The sequence below is a fragment of the Salvelinus alpinus genome, chromosome 35, assembly GCF_045679555.1.
Source record: "Salvelinus alpinus chromosome 35, SLU_Salpinus.1, whole genome shotgun sequence".
In the NCBI taxonomy this organism is placed as follows: Eukaryota; Metazoa; Chordata; class Actinopteri; order Salmoniformes; family Salmonidae; genus Salvelinus; species Salvelinus alpinus.
In genome coordinates this window covers 20,533,549-20,550,245 of record NC_092120.1, presented here as the reverse complement: position 1 = coordinate 20,550,245, position 16,697 = coordinate 20,533,549, and the positions used below count along the sequence as shown (strand labels likewise).

At 41.8% G+C, this 16,697-nt stretch overlaps 1 long non-coding RNA gene across 1 annotated transcript in view; it reads left to right on the top strand.

Annotated features, from left to right (window-relative positions):
- The first annotated feature begins 1,957 nt into the window (after positions 1–1,957).
- LOC139564479 (uncharacterized) overlaps positions 1,958–16,697 on the top strand; it is a 30,241-nt gene continuing 15,501 nt past the window's right edge. Inside the window, exons 1-2 of the long non-coding RNA XR_011672757.1 lie at positions 1,958–2,035; positions 2,137–2,210. This is a non-coding gene — a long non-coding RNA (uncharacterized lncRNA). The remainder of the gene's footprint in view (positions 2,036–2,136; positions 2,211–16,697) is intronic.

Genomic DNA, 16,697 nt, shown 5'->3' with positions numbered 1-16,697 from the left:
GGCTTGACGTCAAGCATTTTTTTCTTCTGATTTTCAAAAGTCAGATTGTGTTAATCACATAGAAAACGGTAAGTAATAATTCGTTGAGTTATTTTTCATATCATAGTAGACTATCAGTTTGTTTCTCTTCCCTGATTCAGAAACGAACATGAATGAGCGTATCCCCGTCGTGCATGGATACCATTCTAACACTTGAATATTTCCTTACTGTTAAATTCCGTATAGCCCTTTATATATATCCCGCCCCCCTCACAAAAAAAATGCAATTTAATCTTTCTCAACAATTACATCAATAAAAGTGCAGTTTTCCTATTGTCCCCAAATCAAACAGCAGCTTATCAACCAAATGTAAATACCTTAACATATGTCAGTTAACCTAAGCAATAAGATTAGAAATGACATTCTTAGCTTATATCGTTTTATTTCCTATAGTGCACCTTGTTAGAGCATCCTCTGTGTTTGCTATCAAGATAGGCCTACAGCTGAGTATTTTTCATTGCATTGGGCTGGGTCTTTTCCCCTGTGTCTAACATGTAGTGAGATACATTTTCATTGACAACAAGGTCATCCAATGAGCAAACTTTTTAAAAAATTCCATCATCCCCTTAGAAGTTATGTCCAAAAGGATGTTATTATCTGGTATTAATAGATGCAGCCATGGGAAGACAAAATCAGCTATTGATAATTGCAAGGAGTATACCGCAGCTACTGTATCGATCGGCGTGTCCTCCATTCCCCTGGTATAGAGAGATAAGAAGACAGACTCTTTAGAGCAATATAATTTCTTTTGACCTATCTGCTTGCTACAGACTTATGATGAATAGCTAGAGTGGCTAAAGTCCTTTATCACGAAAGTTACCCCTTGATATAATATTGATTCTTTATAACTAGCTCGCCACACAAAAAATCAAACTGTCCACTTGGCCATCATCATCATCAATATCATCACAAAGGCAGAGGAATGAAGATCCCCTGGTGCCTTCTAAAGGGAGCTCTCACAATCTCCTCTCTAATCTTTACTTCGCTGATGATGAAAGGAAAAGAAAAGATACAAAATGCCATTTAATCCTGTACACACACACCTTGTGTGAAAGGAAGACACAATTGGATCAGTAGTATTGTCGACTGGAGAGGCTTATGTTGAAATTGTTAATTAATTCGACGTGCGTTTTTGATTGATGTAGCCTGTGGGCGCACGCGTCTCCATAAAAATCTCAGAATATTTTTTTTAACCTTTATTTAACGAGGCCAGTCAGTTAAGAACAAAATCCTTTTTACAAAAACGGCCTACCGGGGAACAGTGGGTTAACTGCCTTGTTCAGGGGCAGAACGACAGATTTTTACCTTGTCAGTTCGGGGATTCGATCCAGCAACCTTTCGTTTACTGGCCCAACACTCTAACCAGTAGGCTACACGCCGCTCCTAAATATGACAACACTGTTCTAGTTCAAACCTACCGTAACCCTCACCTGCGTGAGACTGGCACTGTGGGAGGCACTTGCCAAGTAACTTGGTCCACTCATTCATCACGTTAAAATAGCCTAATACCCTGTTCCTCCCGCCCACTCCTTCACCCAAAACGCCATTCCTGTCACCTTTCTTATGATGCAGTTGTGGACAGTTAAGTCGTTTTCTTTGGAGATTGAGTCGGATATTTATTTAATAAATGGAAAATTAGGATTGGTAAATGTCTAGTTTAGTTGGCGTTGGATTAAAAACATATGGAGATGATCAGTAACACGAATAGCCTACCAAACAAATGCATCAAATATACGTATAACTATTTTGTAAACCTGATACGGAAATACAACTCTTCTGCCTTTTAACACTGTTAGCCTAATGATGACTGTATTAGTTTTACAATAAAATGTGTGTTGCATATATGCTATTAACCGTGCACTCTGTCTGTATCCGCTCCTTGAGGGAGAGTGCGCTGGTAAAAGGGAGGGAGGGAGGGAGGGAATGAGGCAAACAAGAAACATGTAATCACCCAAACAATCGTTTTAGTCCTTTCCCCTTGGATTTGTGTCGTAAGGTAAGAACAGGGCACTTCTACTGCTAGTACTGTATTGTTAACATAAAATGTACCGGCTGACTTTTATTCCATACTTTTTCCAAACACCCTGCGCTGAACAGATATCTACTAGCCTACAGTATCTACTTCAAAGGATACACAGGGGGCCGCGAGACTGTTACAATGGGACTTGAAGGTAAAGTGTTGCTTTACAGTCCTAGTCGTTGTAAAGGGGACGTAGCCTATTGCATGCATAGTGACGAATAAGCTAATTAAAGTAATCTTCGTCATTTATCCTATGTAGCTGTGTTATAACAGAAACGTGTTGGTGTGGGGTGGTCATTTATCTGTTGTAGGTAATACGTCATGATTCATCACGGTATTTTTAGACGAATATCCGCAGTAGTCAATGTTTCGTTATTCATGTCTCAAATTTGCTAAAGCACAGAGAGAGTTCCCGTTGCTGCGACTTGTGTTATTGTGATTTCTAATCTGATAGGATGCGTTTTACAAGCCACCTCCCTCACCAATGCGCATAGTTTTGTCTGGGGCTAAACATTTCAGCATAGGCCACAGCTCTGAAGTAAATTGTCTTGCTGGGCTTTGTTGATTAAATATATTACAATATCCAGTACATAGATTACCCCAGTGGTCTATTTTATTAAATTATTTTGTATTATATAACAGACACATACCAGTTCATGTCATGGAACTCGGAATCTATTTGCTTGATATATTTAAATCTGTGGTTATTGTTTCAATTTCAGGACACCATACCACAACCTCAGCTCTCACAGGCACAGATTTAGACATTCATCCCCATGTTTCTCAAAAATCACATTTCGAAGTGTTTAAGGTTAAGTTCAGGAATGAAATTCTTAAGGTTAGGCATTAACTCCGAATGGTTATGGTAAGGGTCAAGGTTTGGGATAGGGCTTAAAACAAAAATATTAAAAACTACCTAATTAGAGGCAGACTCATCCACCAACCCTATCCACAAAGCCCTAGCAAAACCAAAATTTACTTGAAGGTAAAAATGCTCACTGTTGCCCCTAGTGACCGCTTTCCACATCCCCTCCCGAAATGAAAGGAAGTCGAATACTTACTTGTATCAAGGGTGACCTGGCTGTGCATGCAAGCGTACACAAACACACAGAGACACACACCCACACATATATACACTAACCGTCAAAGTTTTAGAACACCTTATTCAAGGGTTTTCTTTATTTTTACTATTTTCTACATTGTAGAATAATGGTGAAGACATCAAAACTATGAAATAACACATGGAATCATGAAATAAGCAAAAAAGTCTTGAACAAATCAAAACATATTTTATATTCTTCAAAGTAGCCACCCTTTACCTTGATGACAGCTTTGCACACTCTTGGCATTCTCTCAACCAGCTTCACCTGGAATGCTTTTCGAACAGTCTTGAAGGATTGTGATTGTGGAGGCCAGGTAATCTGATGCAGCACTCCATCACTCTCCTTGGTAAAATAGCCCTTACACAGCCTGGAGGTGTGTTACGTCATTGTCCTGTTGAAAAACAAATGATAGTCCCACTAAACCCAAACCAGATGGGACGGCGTATCGCTGGAGAATGCTGTGGTAGCCATTCTGGTTAAGTGTGCCTTGAATTCTAAATAAATCACAGACAGTGTAGCCAGAAAAGCACCCCCACACCATAACACCTCCTCCTCCATGCTTTACGGTGGGAACCACACATGCGGAGATCATCAGTTCACCCACACCGCGTCTCACAAAGACATGACGGTTGGAACCAAAAATCTCCAATTTGGACTCCAGACCAAAGGACAAATTTCCACCGGTCTAATGTCCATTGCTTGTGTTTCTTGGCCCAAGCAAGTCTCTTCTTCTTATTGGAGTACTTTAGTAGTGGTTTCTTTGCAGAAATTTGACCCTGAAGGCCTGATTCACGCAGTCTCCTCTAAACAGTTGATGTTGAGATGTCTGTTACTTGAACTCTGTGAAGCATTTATTTGTGTTGCAATTTCTGAGGCTGGTAAGTCAAATGAACTTATCCTCTGCAGCAGAGGTAACTCTGGGTCTTTCCAGATTGACTGACCTTCATGTCTTAAAGTAATGATGAACTGTCATTTCTCTTTGCTTATTTGAGCTGTTACCATATAGGGCTATCTTCTGTATCCCACCCCTACCTTGTCACAACACAACTGATTGGCTCAAATGCATTAGAAGGAAAGAAATTCCACACATTTTCTTTTAACAAGGCACACCTGTTAATTGAAATGCATTCCGGGTGACTACCTCATGAAGTTGGTTGAGAGAATGCCAAGAGTGTGCAAAGCTGTCATCAAGGCAAAGGGTGGCTAATTTGAAGAATCTAAAATATTTTGTTTAACACTTTTTTGGTTACTACATGATTCCGTATGTGTTATTTCATAGTTTTGAAGTCTTCAGTATTATTCTACAATGTAGAAAATAGTAAAAATAAAGAAAAACCCTGGAATGAGTATGTGTGTCAAAACTTTTGACTGGCACTGTACATATCACACAAACACACACACACACACACACACACACACACACACACACACACACACACACACACACACACACACACACACACACACACACACACACACACACACACACACACACACACACACACACACACACACACACACACACACCTGTTGCCAGATTCTTGCAATAGTGTGCAACTGCAGCACGCAATTTGGGGCATTCCTGTGTCCCCGAGCATCCCATTGTTTCCTGCATGAACCCCCACGAGCACCACATCTGCATACCTGTGTGACACTTTTGAGTGTGCCCGACAAACGGGGGTGAATGACATTGTGTACCGGTCGCCCCCGCCTCACTCTAGCACAGCAGGCGGGAGGCTGGGGTGACACTGTGTGCTGGCTAACTAGCTAGCTTGCTAGTTAGCAACACTGTGTGCTAGCTTGCTAGGTATTTGGCTGTATATTTATATTAACAATACTGTCTGATTTACCTATCAGATGTCATAGCATAATCAGTATTAAGTGATTTGATTTATGTTTACCTTGTTTCAAATTAGGCAAGATGAACTAAAATGAAACAAAGGTCTTGTACAGGAGATGAGTAAAATTTGATCTGACTGGCCCAATCAAGCCTAATTAAAATGAATTGAATTGACCAATTTAATCTGCTACTGTAATTAAATTTGTAGCTTGGGTGTAATTGGACTTTACCTTGGAACGGGAGACGCAGTGAAATGTTCATCGTTTCCAAGAAAGAACAACGTGTCAAATTGGTTGTGATAGGCAGTGCACCAAATGCAACCAGACGCATTGACAGGACCCCTGTGTTACCAGCTCAGCACACAAACAAAACATATTTGGTGGATCTGTCAGTGACAATATTGTGGCACGTTTGGAGAAACAAGAGATGAAGTGCCCCTGAAGACAAAGATACAGTATGAATGAGTTGGCAAAATATAGTTTTTTTTTTGTTGGGGGGGGGGGGGGGTAGTGAAAGCCAAAAAAAGAGAGGGCAGGGCAAAAGTGGATGGCAGAGAACATTTCAGGGATGATCAGAGTCACTGACACAGAGGTAGCAAGTAGAGCAGTTTTTTAGAATGAAAGTGGAAAGAGGAGAGTCTAGTGTGAAAAGGTTATACCGGACACTTGACGTTGTACTTCCTGTGTCATGTAATGTCACGTAACGCAATGTGTCAGTTTCATCATAGTGTGATTCTGATCCTTGTCCCAGGGGTAAGGGCTATGGCGGATTATAATCGGACCAGGGTTGGTATCTATTCCATTTCAGTTCCAGTCAATTCGGAAGTACACAGAAATTCCAATTCTCTTCAATGCTTTTCAACGAGGAACATTCAGAATTTGAATTTGGCTTACTTTCTGAATTGACTGGAAATGGAATTGACCCCAATCCTGACTCGGACTATACTCTTGACTGAGAAATGGGAGTAGTCAAAGTTCCCTTAGTCAGTGCTAAACTTGAATTCATCCTCCTGGGAGTAGAATGATGGGCCCTACTAGAATCTCTTAGACCATCTTTACACTCAAATCCTCTTGGATGAACCAATACAGGCCTGTACCATACTTTAACCTTTCACACTCCAGAACGTTTCGCCATCCTAGTGAACACTGCTCCCTGCTACTGTAGTCTGGATCACTTAGGCCCTATATCCTGTAAATTTTCACCACATTTAGAGTGTCATAGTTGTGCTCTTAGTTGTGCTCTTATCTTTATTGCTAAGTTGTACATGTCAAATTCTGGCATTACTACAGAAAAAAAGATTTCAGCGACGAGTGACTGAATACGAAATAACGCTGTGAGTTTCGCAGGCATGAAATCAGGAGCATCTCTTTTAAGATGAAGCAGCTTGTGTGTGTGCGAGCGTGTGTTGGGGCAGCTATCTGTGCCCGTGATGTAAAGAGATAACTGTGTATCAACACACACACACACGCACACACACACACACACACACACACACACACACACACACACACACACACACACACACACACACACACACACACACACACACACACACACACACACACACACACACACACACACACACACACACACACACACACACACACACACACGTTCATCCAGGTCCCCACCGGGAGATTACGTGAATAACAGCCACTAGGGGCAAAAAATATATAAAAACACTCTAGCAAGCCGCGAGCATACATTGCTAGGCACTCACTTTTAGTTATCTTGTTGTAAAACCTATTCCAAACCTTAACTTACAGGTCACAGGCAAAGGTGTCCCTGTTTTTCCAAACCTTTCTATATACAACAGCTAAATACATCATAAAATGATCTACAGTAATATAATGGTCAAGGTAGATGTTGCGTCCTTGATATAACACTCAAAGAGGCACGGCTGCCTGTCAACATGCTCCTTTGGAATGCTTGGAAATGATGGTTCAAAGTTACCGGATTTTAGTGCACAATCTGCTCACCTGCTGGATATTGTACTGTTGAAAGAAAAAAAAAAACGGAACTCTATTTCACATTGGACGAGCTATTCCAGTCAGGAATTAATCCGGTGCCAGGATATCAAAATAGTTTTCCATTTTCACTAGTGCTGCACTGTGACATTCGCGTCGGTCGGGTTTATGCAAATTCACCAGGGAAGATCATGAGCATGGATGTTCTTGGCTAGCTAAGCCACAGTTGGGATAGCTAATGTTTATTAGCTAGCTATCCAGCTATCCACCTTGTGTCCACAGTACAATTGTCAGAAAGGGACTAGCTAGCTATATATGGTCAAATTTGCAGAATTATTTTCATGTGGTAGTTAGCCACATTTTGGTTAGCTAGTTAGCTTGCTGGCTGCAGCACCAATGGCTAGATGGTTTACTTTGTGGGAAACAATATTTCTAGTTAGCTAGCTAACATTCATTGTACACTGAACAAAATATAAAGACAACATGCAACAATTTCAAGGATTTTCAGTAGGCCCGAATCTATGGATTTCACATGGCTGTTAATTCAGATATCCATTAACAGATACCTAAAAAGAAAGGTAGGGGAGTGGATTAAAAAAACTGTCAGTATCTGGTGTGACCACCATTTGCCTCATGCAGCGCGACACATCTCATTCGCATAGAGATGATCAGGTTGTTGATTGTGGCTTGTGGAATGTTGTCCCACTCCTCTTCAATGGCTGTGCGAAGTTGCTGGATATTGGCGGGAACTGGAACACGCTGTCATACACGTCGATCCAGAGCATCCCAAACATGCTCTATGGGTGACATGTCTGGTGAGAATGCAGGGCAAGGAAGAACTGGGATATTTTCAGCTTCCAGGAATTGTGTACAGATCATTGCGATATGGGGCCGTGCATTATCATGCAGAAACATGAGGTGATGGCGGCGGATGAATGGCACGACAATGGGCCTCAGGATCTCGTGCATTCAGTATCTCCGTGTATTCAAATTGCCACCGATAAAATGCAATTGTGTTCAGGTGAAAAAACTGGATGTGGATGACCTGGGCTGGCGTGATTACACGTGGTCTGCGGTTGTGTCGCCATTTGGACGTACTGCCGAATTCTCTGAAACAATGATGGAGGCAGCTTATGTAAGAGAAATGAACATTCAATGACCTGGCAACAGCTCTGGTTGACATTCCTGCAGTCAGCATGACAATTTGCGTGCTCCCTCAAAGCTTGAGACATCTGTGGCATTGTGTTGTGTGACAAAACTGCACATTTTAGAATGGCCTTTTATTGTCCCCACCACAAGGTGCACCTGTGTAGTGAACATGCTGTTTAATCAGCTTCTTGATATGCTTTCCTGTCAGGTGGATGGATTACCTTGGCAAAGGAGAAATGCTCACAAACAGGGATGTAAAGAAATTTGTGCACGAAATTTGAGAGAAACAAGCTTTTTGTGCATATGGAACATTTCTGGGATCTTTTATTTCAACTCATGAAAAAACATGCGACCAACACTTTACATGTTGGGTTTATATTTTAGTTCAGTGTACATGTGTTGTGTCATACAACAAGTCTTATCAATTAAAATACACTGTCTGGCTATAGCTATCTAACTAGCTTGATCATATCTCATTATTTGCATATGAGTAATTATTGTTGACGTACATGTTTATTTCCCAGATACACAAGTGTCTTCTCACATCATATCAGTATCATTTCTCATCCAGAAAATGACTCATAAAAGCCTTGTCTCTAGCTTGTGTTCCTTGCAGTAAGCCATTATTCTTTTATTTTTGCCCTCAAATGATGTAATCCTTGCATTCTATGCCCAGAAAATGACATCTTCACCAAAAAGCAGAAATTACACCTAAAATGTAGTCAAAGACAAAAAAGTTGTTGAGACTTATTTAATGAAGCCTAAATTAGCATTATTATGTAGTGTTATGTTTTTTTTGTGGATACCTTTGCCTGCCTCCTTTAACCATTCAGAAGTAATGCTTAAACTTAACCGTCAAGTTGTTTCTGTTTTAACCCTATCCCAAAGCCCTTAACTTAACCAGTCAGATTCTCATGCAGTGACTGCGTTAAAGACACTAGTGCATAACTGAATTTAATAACTATTTTACAGCGATTCTCATAATGCATTATCATAATGAGTGTGTGTGTGTGTGTGTGTGTGTGTGTGTGTGTGTGTGTGTGTGTGTGTGTGTGTGTGTGTGTGTGTGTGTGTGTGTGTGTGTGTGTGTGTGTGTGTGTGTGTGTGTGTGTGTGTGTGTGTGTGTGCAAGTGGGTGCTTGCATGTGTGTGTACACATCTGTGTTTGTGTGTGTGTGTGTGTGTGTGCGTGCGTGCAAGTGGGTGCTTGCATGTGTGTGTACACATCTGTGCGTGTGTGCATGCATACGTGTGTATGGAGTATATGTGTGTGGTAGAGGTGGCCGTTAGATATATCCAGCGTTGAAGGAACGTAGCCGGTGTGGAGGAGAGATTGTACAGCAATTACTTTGAGGCCTTGGTCTGGTCAGCTGTGGCTCTAATGCCATTTCCAAGAACAATGAGCAGAAAAGGGCTAAAGCCTCAATGATGACACTTAATCGCATTGGAATTCCTTGCCAGGCCTGACCTTGGAAAGATATTAACCACTCGACAAGTGACACCTGGTGCGTGTGTGCTTATGTGTGTCTCCCTGCGTTTTCGTCTGTGTGTGTCTTTCTGTGTGTACTTGTGTGCGTGCACACGCATCTAAAATAGTTTGCGAGTTTCAGTCTTCAACATGTAAGTGTATTTCAGGAGAAAAAAATTGCCAAGGACATTATAAATCATTTTGCGATTGTTTTGTTTAATCAATATTAAGAGATGTGAAATAACGAAGAGGGACTTGTGGAAAAATGACAGTTGATGTTTTATCCACCAACATTCAGCATAGTGACAATTCCCTGTTCACAATTGTAACGTAAAAGTGCACACACAGTATGTGATGCTAAACGTACCCAATTTAAATCTGAGGCGTCTAGCGTAAAGAGAGGCGTGTTCGCATAAGAGGTGTTCCTAAAGTGGTCGAAGATAGCGTGGCTGAGAGACTGTCTGTGTTGGACAGGAGGCAGACCATTGGGGGCAGGGATCTGGGGTCTCTAGACCAGTGATATGTATGCCACATTGTCTGTTCAATAGAGGCCTTTGAATTTTTAAACAGCATCAGTTACCCCGGACTGTCATTGTTTTGGCACCATTGGCCTTGTTCAATCCTGGTAAGTGCATATCTGACAGTGTAGGGAGGGATGGATAGTGCTCAGGTGACTTAACTAACCGTGTGTTTTATTAGAAATTAATATCACAACATTAAGTCATTGTTTATAGAGGGTAGGGGTTAACTACGTGTGTGTGTGTGCACACGCTTGTGTGTGTGCGTGCGTGCATGTGTGCGTGTGTGTGTGGTGTCTGAGAAAGAGTGCGAAAGAGAGAATGAAGGAGAGCGATTGCCAACATAGATTCTTCACGCATGAGTAGTTAGTTCTTGTTGTAATGAATGCACCAATCCGCTAAGGTGGAAAATGTGTGTTTCTGCGAGCTCTCCTCCAATGACTGTTTCCTTTCAATCCACATTACCTTATCCGGCATCAGCCATGTTTAATTGAACTCCCTTGGTCTCTACCACGGAGGTGGGTTTCAATGCGAACAAGTAGGGTCTATTGAAAGGCTCGAAAGCTCGGCAGCCCTTGGGTGCCCTAAAAGCAGAAGCAAAAAGTCACTTAAGCTGATACTACTCAATGTGAACAAATGTGTTGTCTGGAAGCCGGTGAATAGAGCAAAAAGTGTGTTGCTAAAGGCCATGGGACTAATCCACATAAATCATTGAACACTGCAATTATCTTAGATGGAGAAAATTGTCAGTTCATTTTTTTATTTTTTTTATGTAACCAGGCATGTCAGTTAAGAACAAATTCTTATTTACATTGACAGCCTACCAGGGAACAGTGGGTTAACTGCCTTGTTCAGGAGCAGAACAACATATTTTTACCTTGTCAGCTCAGGGATTTGATCCAGCGACATTTTGGTTTTTGGCTCAACACTCTAACCACTAGGCTACCTGCCGCCCCAAGTTTCACAGAATTTGTTTCTTCAATTTCCCCTTTTTACTGATTTGCATCTAGTTGTAGTCAGTACACGCATGAGACAATATAATTATCGAGTATAATATAATACAAAAAAAGAAACCGAGCTGTATTCAGAACTCTCACAGAGAGAACAAAACTGTCTCTTTTCAAAAAAGCGTTTCCCCCCCCCCCCCCTCTAATATTGGACAGTTGTGTGTCTGAAATTCACATGTGCAGCATGCTATAACACAAAACAAAAACAAAAGAGAGCTGCAGACAGGACTGTGGATTCTGCATGTGAAAAGGCAGAGTAGAGCATTACCATGATAAAGAGACCGCACCAATTAGAACAACGTGGTGTATATGAATCAAAAGCCTTATTAAAATGATGGCGCTAAAGCCCAGGTCACTGAGGCTACAGCTGGAAACAGCTTTGTGTAAGTAGTCCTTGACTTGTTGAATTCATGTCTGGGTTTGCCAGGTCCCCAGTCTGGTATCTCTCTCTCAATTCAATTCAATTTGTTTTATTGGCATGACGTAACAATGTACATATTGTCAAAGCTTATTTTGGATATTAACAATATAAAAAATAAAAATTCTGAATCAAAATTGTCAACGGGACAACAGTAACAACAATAACCAAGTGTCAAAATACCCATACATTCAACAATAACAATAAGCTCAACAATAACTCTCTCTCCATGGAGAGTGAAACCCAGTATCACTTCTTACACTTGGCTGTGGAGTCCTCGTCTTTCAAATCTATAGTGACGTTAACTCCTCACGGAAGCGTGCAGTGTTTGCCATTTTGTTTTCTAAGAACATAGAGACACCGGTCTCTCGCATTTCACAGGGACACTTCACAACGTCATGAGATATTCTGACACTGACATGGAAATGTATCAATCACATATCGCCTCGGAGGTTGTTTCCGAAACAGGGTTACTCATGCAGTGTATGTGTCGGTGTGTCAATGTTCCATGTTCCTATCTGTCTGCCTTGTGTTTTGGAGGCCTGCCAGATTGAAGAGGAAGAGCACCTATTTTGCTGAGAGGTAATTGCTACACAGAAGCCTGATTGCCAGGATCTTTCACTGGGAACAGTCCCCGGCTCCCCTTTCCACCTACACCCACCAACAACCTGATTACAAATCAACTTATTGATTTGATGAGTGCAAGATGTTTGCTAATAACTGCTCTCATACCATCTGTTAATCTTTGTTGTGATTAAAGAGGTAATCCCAATACCCATTATTCCCAATGACACAGGCCAGGATCTTTCTTTTACGCAAGGGAGAGCAGCTCCAAGGATATCGGTGATCTCCGACTGCGATTGAGAAATCGTCTCCCGCCTCCCGCACAACAAACATGATACAAACAAGAATTACAACCCTCACTAAAAGTCCATTACCTCTTATAATCACACAAAATGATTTTTCTTAAATATGATAATAAATCACAGGGCGGATCAATAGCCTGAGGACCAACTGCTATGCACTGATAACGTATCAATCAATATTTAGTATTTCGATTTTAATTAATACCCGACCAGCGTCTAGAGGCCTGTTAACAGAGAGAAAATATTATCTCCAAAACGAGAGACAATAAATAAATAGATGAAAAGAATAGAACCCTGTTAGCATGCTTGAGGAGCATGAAGTTGCTCCTCATATCTGTCATCGATCAGTTAGTGGCTTAGCTGTGATTAAGGGGCTAGGAAATTATTTAAAAGAGGAGTAGTGTGTGTGTGTGTGTGTGTGTGTGTGTGTGTGTGTGTGTGTGTGTGTGTGTGTGTGTGTGTGTGTGTGTGTGTGTGTGTGTGTGTGTGTGTGTGTGTGTGTGTGTGTGTGTGTGTGTGTGTGTGTGTGTGTGTGTGTGTGGTGGGAGGGGAGGGGAGGGGAGGGGACAGGCAATGTCAGCATCTACAGAGGGCCATGTCTCCAGAGCATGCTGGGTATTGATGAGGGAAAAGCATCACTAAGCTCCTGCAGCCAGGATACAAAAACATCCCTGAACACACACACACATTCTAAAACATCCTTATTATTGATAGGATTACTGTAATCAAATGTACACATGGAAAACCTGTATTTTTTTATGAACACATTCACTTAAATTAAAGCATCCAGTAAGATCATGAATCACATTGTATTCCAGTTCTTGAGTCTAGTCATTCACATAATTAACGTACAACATATACTGCTGAGCCATTCAATTGAGTTCATTATAGTTCAACTGAACAAAGTTACACTTAATTTACAGTATACTCCACAGTCTAAATCACACAGACCTAAGGCTTGTCTAAATCACACAGAACTAAGGCTTGTCTAAATCACACAGACCTAAGGCTTCGCATTAATTGAAGTCCATTTCCTGAACTGCTTTGCACTGTACAGTAAAACCCACAATTAATTTGCAATCGCATGTCTCTACAGAAACACTTAAGGAAAGCGTTTCAGAGGATTTAGTCATTACATCCTGAGCATGTTGCACGCACGCTTTAAAGAAGAGGTGAACGGGGTAATCTTTCCTTAAGGTTTTAACTGGTAAATCACTGCTTAAACATAGGACTGCCAACTGTTTTCAATTGGATTGCCATCACTGACATTTGCAATTGCAATCCTTTTTCTTGATAAAGAGATTCAAATAGATACATATTGTACAGCGTTGAGCGTGGTGTATGGTTGCCACAGGCTGAATATACAGTGGATTCGGAAAGTATTCAGACCCCTTCCCTTTTTCCACATTTTGTTATGTTACAGCCTTATTTTAAATGGATTATATAAAAAAAATCCTTATCAATCTACACACAATACCCTATAATGACAAATAGAAAACAGGTTTTTATACAGAAACAAGCAGAAACCTTATTTACATAAGTATTCAGACCCTTTGTTATGAGACTTGAAAATGAGCTCAGGTGCATCCTGTTTCCAATGATCATCCTTGAGATGTTTCTACAACTTGATTGAAGTCCACATGTGGTAAATTCAGTTGATTGGACATGATTTGGAAAGGTACACACCTGTCTATATAAGGTCCCACAGTTGACAGTGCACATCAGAGAAAAAAAACAAGCCATGAGGTCGAAGGAATTGTTCGTAGAGCTCCGAGACAGGATTGTGTCGAGGCACAGATCTGGGGAAGGGTACCAAAAAATGTCTGCAGCATTGAAGTTTGGAACCACCAAGATTCTTCCTAGAGCTGGTCTCCCGGACAAACTGAGAAATCGTGGTAGAAGGGCCTTGATCAGGGAGGTGATCAACCCGATGGTCACTCTGACAGAGCTCCATAGTTCCTCTGTGGAGATGGGAGAACCTTCTAGAAGGACAACCGTCTATGCAGCACTCCACCAATCAGGCCTTTATGGTAGAGTGGCCAGACGGAAGCCACTCCTCAGTAAAAGACACATGACAGCCTGCTTGGAGTTTGCCAAAAGGTACCTAAAGGACTCTCAGACCATGAGAAACAAGATTCTCTGTTCTGATGAAACCAAGATTGAACTCTTTGTCCTGAACGCTATGTGTCGCGTCTGGAGGAAACCTGGCACCATCCCTACGGTGAGGCATGGCGGTGGCAGCATCATGCTGTGGGAATGTTTTTTTAGCAAGGACTGGGAGACTAGTCAGGATTGAGGGAAAGATAAACGGCGCAAAGTACAGAGAGATCCTTGAAGAAAACCTGCTCCAGAGTGGTCAGGACCTCAGACTGGGTCGAAGGTTCACCTTCCAACAGGACAACGACCCAAAGCACACAGCGAAGGCAACGCCAAAGTGGATTCGGGACAAGTCTCTGAATGTCCTTAAGTGGCCGACCCAGAGCCCGGACTTGATCCTGATCAAACATCTCTGGAGAGAGCTGAAAATAGTTGTGCAGTGACGCTCCCCATCCAACCTTACAGAAGAATGGGAGAAACTCCCCAAATAGAGGTGTGCCAAGCTTGTAGCATCATACCCGAGAAGACTCAAGGCTGTAATCACTGCAAATGTGCTTCAACAAAGTACTGAGTAAAGGGTATACTTATGTAAATCCAATATTTCCGTTTTCGTTTTTTAATAACATTTCTGAAAACCTGTTTTTGCTTTGCAAATTCGGGGGTATTGTGTTAAAATTGACTTAATCAATTTTAGAATAAGGCTGTAACCTATAGAATTTATTTCCTTCTTAATGCATTTGAGCCAGTCAGTTGTTTTGTGACAAGGTAGGGGTGGATAGCCCTATTTGGTAAAACACGAAGTCAATATTATGGCAAGAACAGCTCAAATAAGCAAAGAGAAAAGACAGTTCCTCATTACTTTCAAACCTCTCTGGGATAGGGGGCAGTATTTTCACGTCTGGAAGAAAAGCGTGCCCAAAGTAAACTGTCTCCTACTCAGGCCCAGAAGCTAGGATATGCATATTATTAGTAGATTTGGATAGAAAACACTGAAGTTTCTAAAACTGTTTGAATATTGTCTGTGAGCATAACAGAACTGATTTGGCAGGTGAAACCCCGAGCATAATCCATCCAAGGAAAATCTTTTGGGAGGTCAATCTGTTTTCCATTCATTTTCTATGGCAAGCCCATTCTAATAGAAATATGCTTGCAGTTCCCATGGCTTCCACTAGATGTCAACAGTCTTTAGAAATTGGTTGATGTTTTTCCTTTGAGTAATGAAGAAGTAGCCCTTTCCTTTCTGGGAGTCGAGCCAAGTGGACTCTTTTGTTTGGGGCGCGCGACCTGAAGCTCCCTCCACTTTGATTTTATCCGCTATTGAACACAGTTTATCCCGTCTTAAATTGTATCTATTATTTACGTTTTAAAATACCTAAAGTTGGATTAGGAAAGTTGTTTGAAATGTTTGGACCAAGATTACAGGTAATTTATTAGATCATTTATAGTCATGTTGGGCGAGTTGGAACCGGTGTTTTTCTGAATCAAACGCGCCAAATAAATGGACATTTTGGGGATATAACGACGGAATTAATAATTTACATTTACATTTAAGTCATTTAGCAGACGCTCTTATCCAGAGCGACTTACAAGTTGGTGCATTCACCTTATGATATCCAGTGGAACAACCACTTTACAATAGTGCATCTAACTCTAAGGGGGGGGGGGGGGGGTTAGAAGGATTACTTTATCCTATCCTAGGTATTCCTTAAAGAGGTGGGGTTTCAGGTGTCTCCGGAAGGTGGTGATTGATTCCGCTGACCTGGCGTCGTGGGGGAGTTTGTTCCACCATTGGGGTGCCAGAGCAGCGAACAGTTTTGACTGGGCTGAGCGGGAGCTGTACTTCCTCAGAGGTAGGGAGGCGAGCAGGCCAGAGGTGGATGAACGCAGTGCCCTTGTTTGGGTGTAGGGCCTGATCAGAGCCTGAAGGTACGGAGGTGCCGTTCCCCTCACAGCTCCGTAGGCAAGCACCATGGTCTTGTAGCGGATGCGAGCTTCAACTGGAAGCCAGTGGAGAGAGCGGAGGAGCGGGGTGACGTGAGAGAACTTGGGAAGGTTGAACACCAGACGGGCTGCGGCGTTCTGGATGAGTTGTAGGGGTTTAATCGCACAGGCAGGGAGCCCAGCCAACAGCGAGTTGCAGTAATCCAGACGGGAGATGACAAGTGCCTGGATTAGGACCTGCGCCGCTTCCTGTGTGAGGCAGGGT